Consider the following 11059-nt stretch of genomic DNA (forward strand, 5'->3'; position numbering starts at 1 on the left):
CCTGCCTCTTGCCTTGAGTTTTGCAGCCCTGCAGCACAGTAGCCTGCAGCAGTACCGAACTATGGACAGCAGAGGGAGCCCTTGCCTAACCTTTCCCGCGTGGAGGCCGTTGCGAGGGTCTGAATTTGGGGAGCAAGGAGGGTTCTGAATCTGCTTCCGAAGTCCCGGGTGACTGCAGTGCAGCGCCTGGCTGGAGTAGGACCAGGGACAACTAGGCACTCATAATCTCCCCTTAAGGCACTCGCCCAGAAGAAGTAGCCTCTTGCGACTCCCCAAAGTGAAAGTGTGAGTCGCTCGTCGTGTCTGACTCTTTGCGACCCCATGGACTGTATAGCCCGCCAGGCTCCACTGTTCATGGGATTCTCCAGGCAACAATACTCGAGTGGGTTGCTATTCCCTTCTCCAGGGAATCTTCCCGACCCAGGGATCGAACCAGGGTCTCTGTATTGCAAGCTCTTTACCGTCTGAGCCACAGTGAATCCCAAGGAGGACCGTTTTTACATTCAACGGCCCCCGTACCCCCAGCGCACCAGCGGAGACACGGGTTTGTGCCTTTCTCAGCCCTACTCCATATCCAATCCCTGAAAGAACGTCCTGGCATCTGTGGATTTCAAGGATGTGCCCCTCAGTCGCACCCTTGCTCTTTTCTTGCCATGGCCCTCTCCTAATGGCCCAGTGCCAAAAAGTGGAGGTGAAGCGTGCTCACGTAAGGGCTTGTGGTGTGAGGGTGAGACTTTGGGGTTCTAGGTGGGGTAGAGGGAAAGGGGGGAGCTGAAAAAGACCCTGATGATGGGAGGGATTGGGGGCAGGAGAAGGGGACGACAGAGGATGAGATGGCTGGATGGCATCACCGACTCGATGGACATGAGTTTGAGTGAACGCCGGGAGTCGGTGATGGACAGGGGGGCCTGGCGTGCTGCGATTCATGGGGTCCCAGAGTCGGACACAACTGAGCGACTGAACTCAACTGAACTGAAGAGTGCGTGCTGCTGTTGCACGTCTCCACCAATGCCACTAGGTGGCACTCCAAGCCCGCGTCTCAGAGAAGCGCAGGCTTTTTGAAGCGCCTGGCTCCAGGGCTCGGGATTTAGCGTGAAGACTAGGGAGGGCTCCAGAAAGGAGCCAGCTGAGTCTGAGGGTCCTCCTCACTGCAACAGAAGGACGGACCTGGTATTTTGGGGGGGCTGTGAAGCAACCATATTTCCCAGAAGGGCTTGGAAAGGGCAAGAAGAAGGGGCGGGGGGGGGGGGAGGCATGGCACATATTGTGGGGGATAGAGGGTGAATTCCCCAGACCTTCCTCGGGAGCTAGAGAAGGGGTGGAGGATCCTCAGTTATTTTAATGTATCTTCAGATTAAAACCTGTAAAACCTCCAGACTTACAGGTTTTGTTCCGAGGCCACTGGGAGAACTGGAGGTTTTAGAATCTGAATTCGGCCTGGGAACTTAAGCAAATCCAAAAGCATGCCCGATTCTGTCCATTTGTCTGCTTTTCTCCCAGGATTTGTGGGTCTGTTTATCACCTTCTGCCCTGGGCCTTCCATACTCCACCCTGTGCAACTGGAAGCCAGGGAGAGAAATCTCCAGATCTTTGGCCTCTTTCTTTGCTCTTCCTTCAGAACCCTCAACGGCTTCTACTCCCTCTAAATCTGCTCCAAGCTTTGAAGACCTGCCCTCCACAGCCCTCCCCTGCCCAGTCCAGGATAAAAGGGGAAGGGTCTAACTGCATCTGACTCAGACGCATTCTGTGGGTCAGAACTGGTCTGTCCAGGCCACCCCGGAGTCACCTGCCCCCTCCTCTGCTTGAGGTCTTCCCTGAACTGATCCATCGGGCCCCAGTTCAGCTTCTCGCTGAAGACCTGCAAATTACTGAGACCCTGATGTCCCAAACTTGTGGGATCCTCCCCACATGCTGAGGCTTGACCCAGAGGTCTCATTCCCTCCGGCTCTAGCCCTCCAAGTGCAATCGGCAGCCGGTGTGGAGGAAAAGGAGGACCCGAAGAGGCCGAGGTCACGGCAAGCGTTAATCTCATCCCGCCGTCTAGGAAATGGAGGTCCGGTGAGGGGTGCTAGAAACTGTCATGCGCTGGCAGCCTCGCCAAGTGCAGAACGAGGCCTGGCCTGGAGAACCGGGAACTCAGTTGAGACCCAGACCCGCCGGCTTTCTCTCCTAAAGGGGCGGGGCGGGGGGTGGCGGGGAGAGGTTGCGTTCTCCTTAAGGGGAGATAGAAACCTAGGTTCTGAGACTGCAGGGAGCCGGGACTGGGACGCGGAGAAGTGATGCTTCCCCTGCGACCCAGGCCTACCCGCCAAGCTCCAGAAACCTTCACATCCTCAGAGGTTGCCTGCCTCCTGGGATGGGGTAGATGGGCTTGAAAAGGATCTCGATTTCCCTTTAGGCCTGCAAAGTCCCCTCAACAGTCTAGGCTCTCGCTCCCAGTCCCCGCCAGTGGCAGCGTGGTGGGGGCTCCAAGGCCAGAGCGCGGGAATACGGGAAAGTGGGGGCCTGCCAAGTGGGTGGCATGGGACAAAACGAATCCAGGATTCTGGGAGAAACTGGGAGAAGTGGAGGTTTGGGTGACCGCCGCCCCAAGGTGACCCTTTTTGAAGTACCACGCGCTGCCAGGCCTCCCAGGGAATAGAGCTCTCTCCTGAGAGTCCCCTCCCCCTCCCCGAGGCCAGAGGTATTAGTGCTGCTTCATCAGAGCTCATTTCCTGCGAAAATGGAAACATATCCAGAGTCCTTAATAAAGTGAATGACGAGGCTTCGGGTGTAATTGGGCTTCCGGTTGGTGGCTATTTCCTTCAACTGACAGTGGAAAAAATATAAACCCACACCTCCCAGATATAATTGTATGATTGTCAGAGATGCAGGATGAATTCGCCCAGACTCGGAGGCAGTACCTGGGAAGTGGGCATAAACCCTCACCCAGACCAAGGGACCCAGGAGCCCCGGACCTCCACACCGACCCTACATCCAAGCCCGAGCCTCCGCAAGCTTCTTCGGCCTCTCCTCCCATCCTGAGTTCCGCTCAGCCTTTGCCAACTGAAAACGCCGGATCTTAAGACGCTGGGGCGGGTGGGTCTTTTCCTTCCTCTGAAAGGAGGGTCCTACGGTGCCGGGGGCGGGGGCGAGGGCGGGGAGTGGGGGAGGTGGCTGAGAGTCCCCGGACCCCTGTCCCGGACCGCGCGCGCCGGCTGCATATTTCTATGCATAATCCAATTTTCTCCGTGACTATCTAGTTAAACTCTTTAACAACAGCTACATAATTAGAATTTGGATTCCCATTAATTTTCCCTGGGCCTCGAACCATTTGCAGCTCACACTGGTAATTAATGCGATACATCACTAACTTTACCCAGCGCCGGCCAGCCGGGCTCAGGTCGCTCAGCCCGCTCCAGGCGCCCTTGTGCGGCGAGTCCCTGACTCCGGACTCGGCTTTCCGAGTGGGGGCCGTTTTCCTCCCTCCAAAGCCAAATGCCTCGGCCCGCGCAACCAAAGCCTTCTTTCCAGGAAATTTCACAATTAAAAATATTTATCGGGAGCAGATTTACGTTTCTGGGTTTCCAGTCTCGGGGCGTCTGGGTAGGCTATTAAGAGTAATTAGCATCTTTTGCGCATGCAGATTTACTTCGCTCATTGCCACATAACTCATCCCTAAAAGCCAGCGTAGTCGAACACTGGCGCCGCCGCCAGAGCTACTGCCCCTGCCTGGGTCTGGCTAGGGCTCCCCCGGTCCCGAGCCCCCGTGGGCTGCCCGCTCCTAGTTAATCTGGCCCAGAAGCTTGCTCCAGGCACTGGAGGCTGCGCTCCAAGAGAGAAGTTTCCCACCCTGGAGAAGACTGACGCCAGGGCGACCTCAGGCGGCGGGGGGAAGGCTCAAGTCAGGCTCTCCCCGTGTGTCGGGGCCCATGGTCTGGACCCGAGGCTTCGCGAGCGTGCTTTGTGTGCGCGAGCAGTAGGCACGCCTGTGTATGCAAGATAGCGTGCGCGCGAGTGCACGTGCCTGTGGTTGCTAGTGCGCGCTCCTGAAAGTGTAAGAGGTGCGCGTGGAAAACCAGCGCCTCTACCCCACCTCTAGCCCATCCTTTCCTAGGACCGCAGCTCGAAGGCCAGTCCTAGACCACCCAGCTAGGGCACCCAGCTAGGATTTAGCGGGAGACTCGGGCCCCTATCTTGCCTTGATTTCCCTTCTACAGAGCCGGCCCCAGCCAGCCAGAGGGCCCGGAAAGCGCAGCGCGGGGCGAGGGGGAAAATGGGAGGCCTGACGGCCGCTCACATTACAGCGCAGTTTGCCTGGTGCTGGCGAGAGACCGCCAGAGAGAGGGCAGGCGGAGCTGGGAGTCACTGAACTGCGGCTGGCGGGATCTCTGGGGAGGCGCGAGAAGCTGGGGCTAGGTGGGGATCGGGGTGGGGGGGATGGGAGTGGGGGCGGGACAAGGTGCAGAGTGGTGGTGGGAGGACGGTGGCCAGGAAGCGCCGGGGCGGCTCCCTAGCTCCCAGCCGAGGCACCCACTCCGGGTTGGTTATTAACGCGCTGGGAAGTCCGCGAGCCGCCCAACTTTCTTCTCTTTAATGAGCCTAGAAGAAGAGGCTGCCCTGAAGGGGTTTGTTCATTAAAGATGTAGCTGGAGGAATATTGTCTCATTAATTATCTGGTTTTAATTACACTCCTACCCTTTGAATCCAGAGATGGGAAAAGTTGATTCAGTGGCGCCGCCCCCTTTAGCTTGAAGAGTCGGGAGGGGCAAGGGGACCAGGATGGCGCGGTGGGGACTTGCAAAGTGCCTGGAAAGATGGGAGCAGGCCTTGGGGTGTATGCGGCTGCCTGTGAATTCCCCATGCAAGAGGGTTCCAAGCCTGGGTGTGTGTGTGGATGAGGTCTGCCTGTGAATCTGAAAGTACCTGTGTCTGTGTGTGACCATGTGCGCTTGAAAGGCCGTGTGGACGTGACTTGGGTGTCTATGTGTGCTCCCCGCCTGTGTGGGGTTCTGTGTTCGGGTGTGCAAGGGGGTAGCTGAGTGTGTCTATGGATAGGCCCCAGAGTGCAGGTCTAAGTGAACAGGAGTGTGACTGCGCGTGTCTAAGAGGGTGGCTTCCTGCCCATCAGCTCAAGTGACAGTGTCTGACCATGTCTCAGGGTCTCCACTGTGCCTGTATGTGGCCCCATGTGTATGCGTCGAAGGGGCACGCTTCATGGCTGGAGCATCCCAGGAGCCAGCACCTCTCCAAGGACATAGCTTGGTTTCTGAGGGTCCCCAGAGCTAGGGTGCCATCTAGAAACCACGGTTCTTCTGGAAGGGGAGTTATTTAAAGGGGTGCTTGGTCCTGCCTCGTCCCTTGTCAGGCTAGCTCGGCGCTAAAGCGGGGGCCGTTTTCCCTTTAAATCGCGGACACTTTGACAGGGGACATTAAGGACCCGGCTGCTCAGGCTGAGCAGATCATAAAACCGGACAGGCAATTTCTGCTCCCGCCAAATAGCCGGGCAAACTCGTTCTGCATCTTTGGTTTTAATGCACTAAACTGGCAGCTAAGCAGGGAGCGAGCAAAGAGGGGGTGGGGAGCCCCCCCACATACACTGGGGCGCACACACCGGCACCTGCACTGGCGCCAACACCCCTTCACACCCTCTCGACCCACGCCCCGCCCCTGACCACCCCCCACCGGTGGAATTATCAACTAGAATTTGATTAATATGCAAATCGCAGGCAAACAGCTCCATATAATTCTTTCAGTGGAGAGTAATTAATCACCAGTTAAAGCAAATTAATACATATATCAATTTTGTCAGAAACATGCTTAGTTCAATCGCCCGTAAAATTGAAGTTTGAAGTATTAAGAGGCTCTGCAGAAACGCCAGGACTAAAACTTTCAAATTGATCCTATTTAGTAATCAATCAGGCTCTCCCCTCAGGTTAATCTGCCTAATTTTTCATCTCAAATCATACACTTTACTGACACGCCATCTAGCAAACAGTCGATAAAAAGTTAACAAAAATGATAACGACTCCAGCCAGAGCCATTGTGCAGGGCGGGTGGGCGGTGGGCAGCTTTGATTGCATTTCTGGGGTGGTTGGGGACTTGGTTTTCTCCTAGGCCAGGGGCTGGGAGCCCTCCCGGGCAGCCTCGGCTTCCCTGCCCACAACCTTTGTCTGTGACTTGCTCTCCTCAGTTGCTTTTGGACTCTGCTCAGAACAGTCAGAACCCTGACAGCTTTTCCCCCAAAGTCACCTAAACCAGCTAGCTCCCTCGCCACGCCTTGGTTGCACAGAATGTCTGAAGGCACGGGTGTGCTTGTGGTAATTGTGGGCTGTGCCTCTGTCACTGTGTCTGTATTGTGTGTATAACAGTGGGGCTGGTGTAACTGTTTCATAGCAAAGGTTTCTCTGTTTAACTGTTGTGTGTGCTGCTGGCTACCTGTATGTCCATGCATGTGCTGCGACTGCACTGTTTCTGGGCATTCTGTATGTCTGTCCCCATGGGTGTGTTTTGGGTTTCTGCACTGGAATCTGTGCAACTTAGTGCCCGCCTTGTGTGTTTGCCTTGTTTCTAGGATGTCCGTGTGACAGTGTGTGTCTGTGTTGTATGTGCCCTGGATTGGCCATGGCAGGCAGCCATTACCCAACAGCATACAGAGGACACGCCCCGCCCCCCACAACCAAAAAAGCAAAGCCTGTGCTTAAAGTGTTTATTCACTGCCTCAACTTCCTTCAGAGTAGACTCAGGCTCAGACTGAGGTTCCCCACTCCTCTCATGTGGGCGTGTGATCCCAGGGGGTCTGCAGGCAACCAGATCAATAAATGCCATCACAGACTTCAGGAGAGAGCGAACAGTCCCTATGACCCAGTCACTTCACTTTGAGCAGCCTCTGAGACATGGGAGGGGTCACTTCTTCTCCACCCTACCCTCCCTCTCAGGCTCTATGTTGAGGGGAAAGATAAGGAAGTGGGGAAGGTCTATTTCTTGGCAGAGGAGACTCCCAGCCCTATATCCCTCCCCACAGAGTCCTAGGACCCATTGCTTCTGACTTGAGTCCTTGAGTTTTGAGCACATTTGGGTTCAGATGGCACAACCACACCTAGATGTAGTGACAAATCTTCTCTATCTGTACATGCTGATAGCTAAACCCACCGAGGCTCCAGGATACTCACAGGAGACTATTCTTTCTTCCCTGCCACATCCACATTTACTCACAAACAACTAGCCACATCCAGCTCTCCATGAGGAAGCCTGCACATGTCTACTTGCACACACCAATGCACAGCAATCCCTGCACACATTACACACACACACATGCACACACACACACACATACACCAGATTCCGAAGCAGGCAGGACTCATTCAGTCCTGACACTGCCAGCAGCATCACTTACCCACCATCCACTATACACACACATCAACACTGCCATTTGTACCCTCCCCATTTGGGACAGGAAGGAGTCCCCACAGGGAGGAGTAACCTAGCTGGGGGAAGCTGGGCCTTCTAGGGCAACCTGGGACTGGTACAGCCAAAGCCAAATTGTACTAAGGTTTAGCCTGGGGACCAACTTGAGTAGGAGGGGGCAGGCCGTATCCTAGCCATTACCCAACAGCACACAGAAGAAACTCCTCCCCCCCAACCAAAAAAGCAGAGCCTGTGCTTATAGTGTTTATTCACTGCCTCCACTGCCTTCAGAGTAGACTCAGGCTCAGACTGAAGTTCTCCACTCCTCTCATAAGCCTCCCTCCCTTCTGATCATGTGTTCCATTGCTCCCCACCCCACCCCATCCCCCATCCCCCATCCCCTGATAACTCTAAATTTGAGAAATTGAGTAGCCAGCTTGTCAAGCTGTTTGGAGCTAGGATTCTGTTTGTTTTTTGCAGCTTCAGTTCCACACCAGTGTTCATTCTCTCGATTATCTGTTCACACTCGATCCCTGCACACATCACACACCCAGAGCAGGATCACTCACCCACTGGTCACTCCCACCCCAGTGACAGCTTTACTTCTTTTCTGTCCATTACACAGACTTAGTCACACCTAGTCACACACAGCAGCACACACCCAGTCACCCCCAGTTGCACATGCTCTGTTTCCATCAGTCAGCTGTGCATGCCTAGTCTCTCAGTTGCACACGCTCTCCTGACACACTCAGTGACACACCGTGTTGATGCTGGAGAACCTGGCCACACACCTCCCACCCCCTCGGCCCCAAGGTCTCCTCCTGGACTGGCCGCTGTTAGTCGTAGTCACCAAGGTGACTTGCTGATGGCAGCCCTGAATCTAGGGGTGCAGAAGTGGGGCCCCAGGAAGACTCAGGTGGGAATTCTCCTCCATTCCAAGAATCGCTCCCCGCTCAGACACATGCACAGGCCCAGGACCACCACCTTCCTTTGCTCCAGTCCTGAGCCTCACCTTTGGCAGACATTGTAAACCCACCCAGGATCGGGCTCCCAGCTCCCCCAGGTCTGCTGACCTCTGCCCAGGACCTCATTGGCACAGGCACACAGTCTAGGGAGGCATCCAGTTCCCACACAAACCAACTATCCACAGTTCTACAGCCCAACCATCACCACCCAGCACACCCACAGACTCCTCCCACAGCCGACCAGGGTCCTCTCCACCTTACTACTGCCTCTTCCAACCTGCTGACCCTCATGACCCCAGTTTGCCAGATTCCGGGTCCCCTCATCCACATATCCTGCAGCCCCCACCCCTGTCCACTCTGGGCCCCTTATCTAGCCACTCCCCCTACACCTGCGCTCCCTTAGGCCTCTTTCCCAGGTGTGTGTATGGGGGGGAGGAACATCTGTATTCTCAGCACAAACTACTTTCTGCGCCCCAAGAAAGAGGGTTGGTTATTGGGGTAGGGAGCAAAATCAAGGTGCCCCTGGGTTCCAGCTGTTGGAGACATGCAGGGCGGGGTGAGTGGACTTCCCTGGACCTGGAGGCTCAGAAGGGTGGGGAGGAGGGGGTCCCCGCGGCGACTGGCAGGGGCGGAGGGGAGGCGCGCGGCCCCAGCCCGTCCCTTTCAGGGGGGACTCATGCATCAAACTTCAATTTTCCGGACGATTGAATTAGTGATTTTTTTCTCCTGAACTAAAATACACTTAAGTCTTTGGGATTAATTACCACGTTCTGGTCCCTCAGACTGGAGTATTACTTATCGGAGCTGCGTCTGACACCGGCCCGACACCTCGTAAAATAAGGAACTGCGCCTCCTGGTCTCACCCGGCGCCGCCCGCCGGCCCCCCGGCCGGGGAAGGCGGAGCCGGGGAAGCAGAGCTAGCCGGACAGCGCAGAGGGGCCCGGCTAGTCCGCGCGCCGCGGGGTCCCGGACCGGAGAGCAGAACCTGCCCGCGTCCCAGGACTTGGCAAGCAGGGCCGAGGCCCCAGACCCAGCCGTGAAGGAAGAGGCAGAGCCAGGCCGCTTCTCCAGGGCGGCGGGGAAGCGAAAGTGGGTCTGCAGAGAGGCCAGAATCCTGAGCACGCAGGCCCGCGAAGGCCTCGGGCAACAGGGCTAGCGGCCCGGAAGGTCCCGAACCTTAACGAACCTCGCCCCGAGACTGGGCGCAGGGCCCACAGCCCTTCACACGATCCAGGCCACACTTGCACGTACACTCACTCTCAGAGAATAAACACATAATGCACGCGCCCGGCCCCAACAGAGCGCACACAGTGAACACACCCCGCACAGCCGCACCCGAGGCCCGCCGGGCCGGCGCCTGCGAAGACCAGGGCCAGCACTTGGGTTGGAGGGCCTCTCACATCACAGGTTCTTGCTGTAGCGCCCGAAGCTCGACCAAAGCCATCCCAGCGCTCGGGGCGGCGCGCGGGTAGCTGCTCTCATCGGAGCCGGATTGCCTGGGAGAGGGTGAGCTAGAGCCCAGGCCTCCCTGATCCCAGCTCCTCCCTCCGGTGCCCAGACAAGTCCCTCAGCCCTTGCCCTCGGTCGCCACTGCCTCCCTGCGCGATGGGGCCAGGAGACTAGTCCCGCACCACGCTGCCCGGTCGAACAAGTCGGACCTCCAAGCCCACGCGCGCTGTCAGCGAGGCTCCAGAAGCCCACGGGCAGCCTGGCGGAGGCACGGAATCCAGCGCAGCCGAGAAGACTGCGTCGGGGCGGCTTGAATCCGCTCCCCAAACGGTGTGGGACCCTGCACGGCGCGCTCTCCCCGGGCCTCCTTGGGTTCAGCCCAGGGCTCAGCGTTCGCCTCTCTCCCCTTCCCTCCGACGACTGCAGTCCCTCCTTCCGCCCGCCTTCTCTCTGGCCTATAGAAACAACGAATTCCTCCTCGTCTTTCCAGGCCTGGGTCCGAAGCCACCTCCTCCCTGAAGCCCCCTCTACCCCAAGCCCGAAGTCGTTTCTCCGAGCTCTGCAAAAGGCGCTCCCCTGCCCCTCGGCCCAGTCCCCTCTGTCTTCGGTGGGGGCCCCGTCCGCTAGACTGGGAGTTCCTTGAGGGCCGGAACTGGATCTGATTCGTTTCCATTTCCCCAGCCCCCAGCGTGGCCTGGTGCAGAAAAGACGCACAACAAACATTTGCTGAATTGAATGGATTTTCCCCTTTATTTTATTAATCCTTCCCCTTCCTTCTTTCCTTCTTTTCCTCCTTCCTTCCTCCCTCGTTATTTTTTATTTCTTGGTTATATTCAATTGTCATGTTTTTCAGGCTCATTAAATCCATTTAGAGACAAAAGAATAAAAGGCAGAAGGGGAAGGAGGGGGAGGAGGGAAGGGGGAGGGGAGGGGGAGGCCAGGGAAGCAAACAAATAACCCGCTTTAACTAGACGGGCGGATAAATGGCCCCGTTTCTCCTCAGCCCCGATGCGCCTGCTTAGCTGCGCGCCCCGCGGGCCCCGCAGCTCGGGTGGGCTTAGCCCCGGGGCCGCCGCCCCCGGTCCGAAGGGACCCAGCAGGGCCCGGCCCGGGGCCGCGAAGCGGGGAGCGGCCCGAGGTGCCAGGGCCGCTTCATTGGGATTCATGGGCGTGTTGGGCGGGCGGCCTCGGGCTCCGGGCGCCGGGCGGGGGCCGGGCGGGGGCGGGGTGCGCACGGCGGGCGCAGATGCCCGAGTGAC

The sequence above is a fragment of the Dama dama genome, chromosome 15 (assembly GCF_033118175.1).
Source record: "Dama dama isolate Ldn47 chromosome 15, ASM3311817v1, whole genome shotgun sequence".
Taxonomy (NCBI): domain Eukaryota; kingdom Metazoa; phylum Chordata; class Mammalia; order Artiodactyla; family Cervidae; genus Dama; species Dama dama.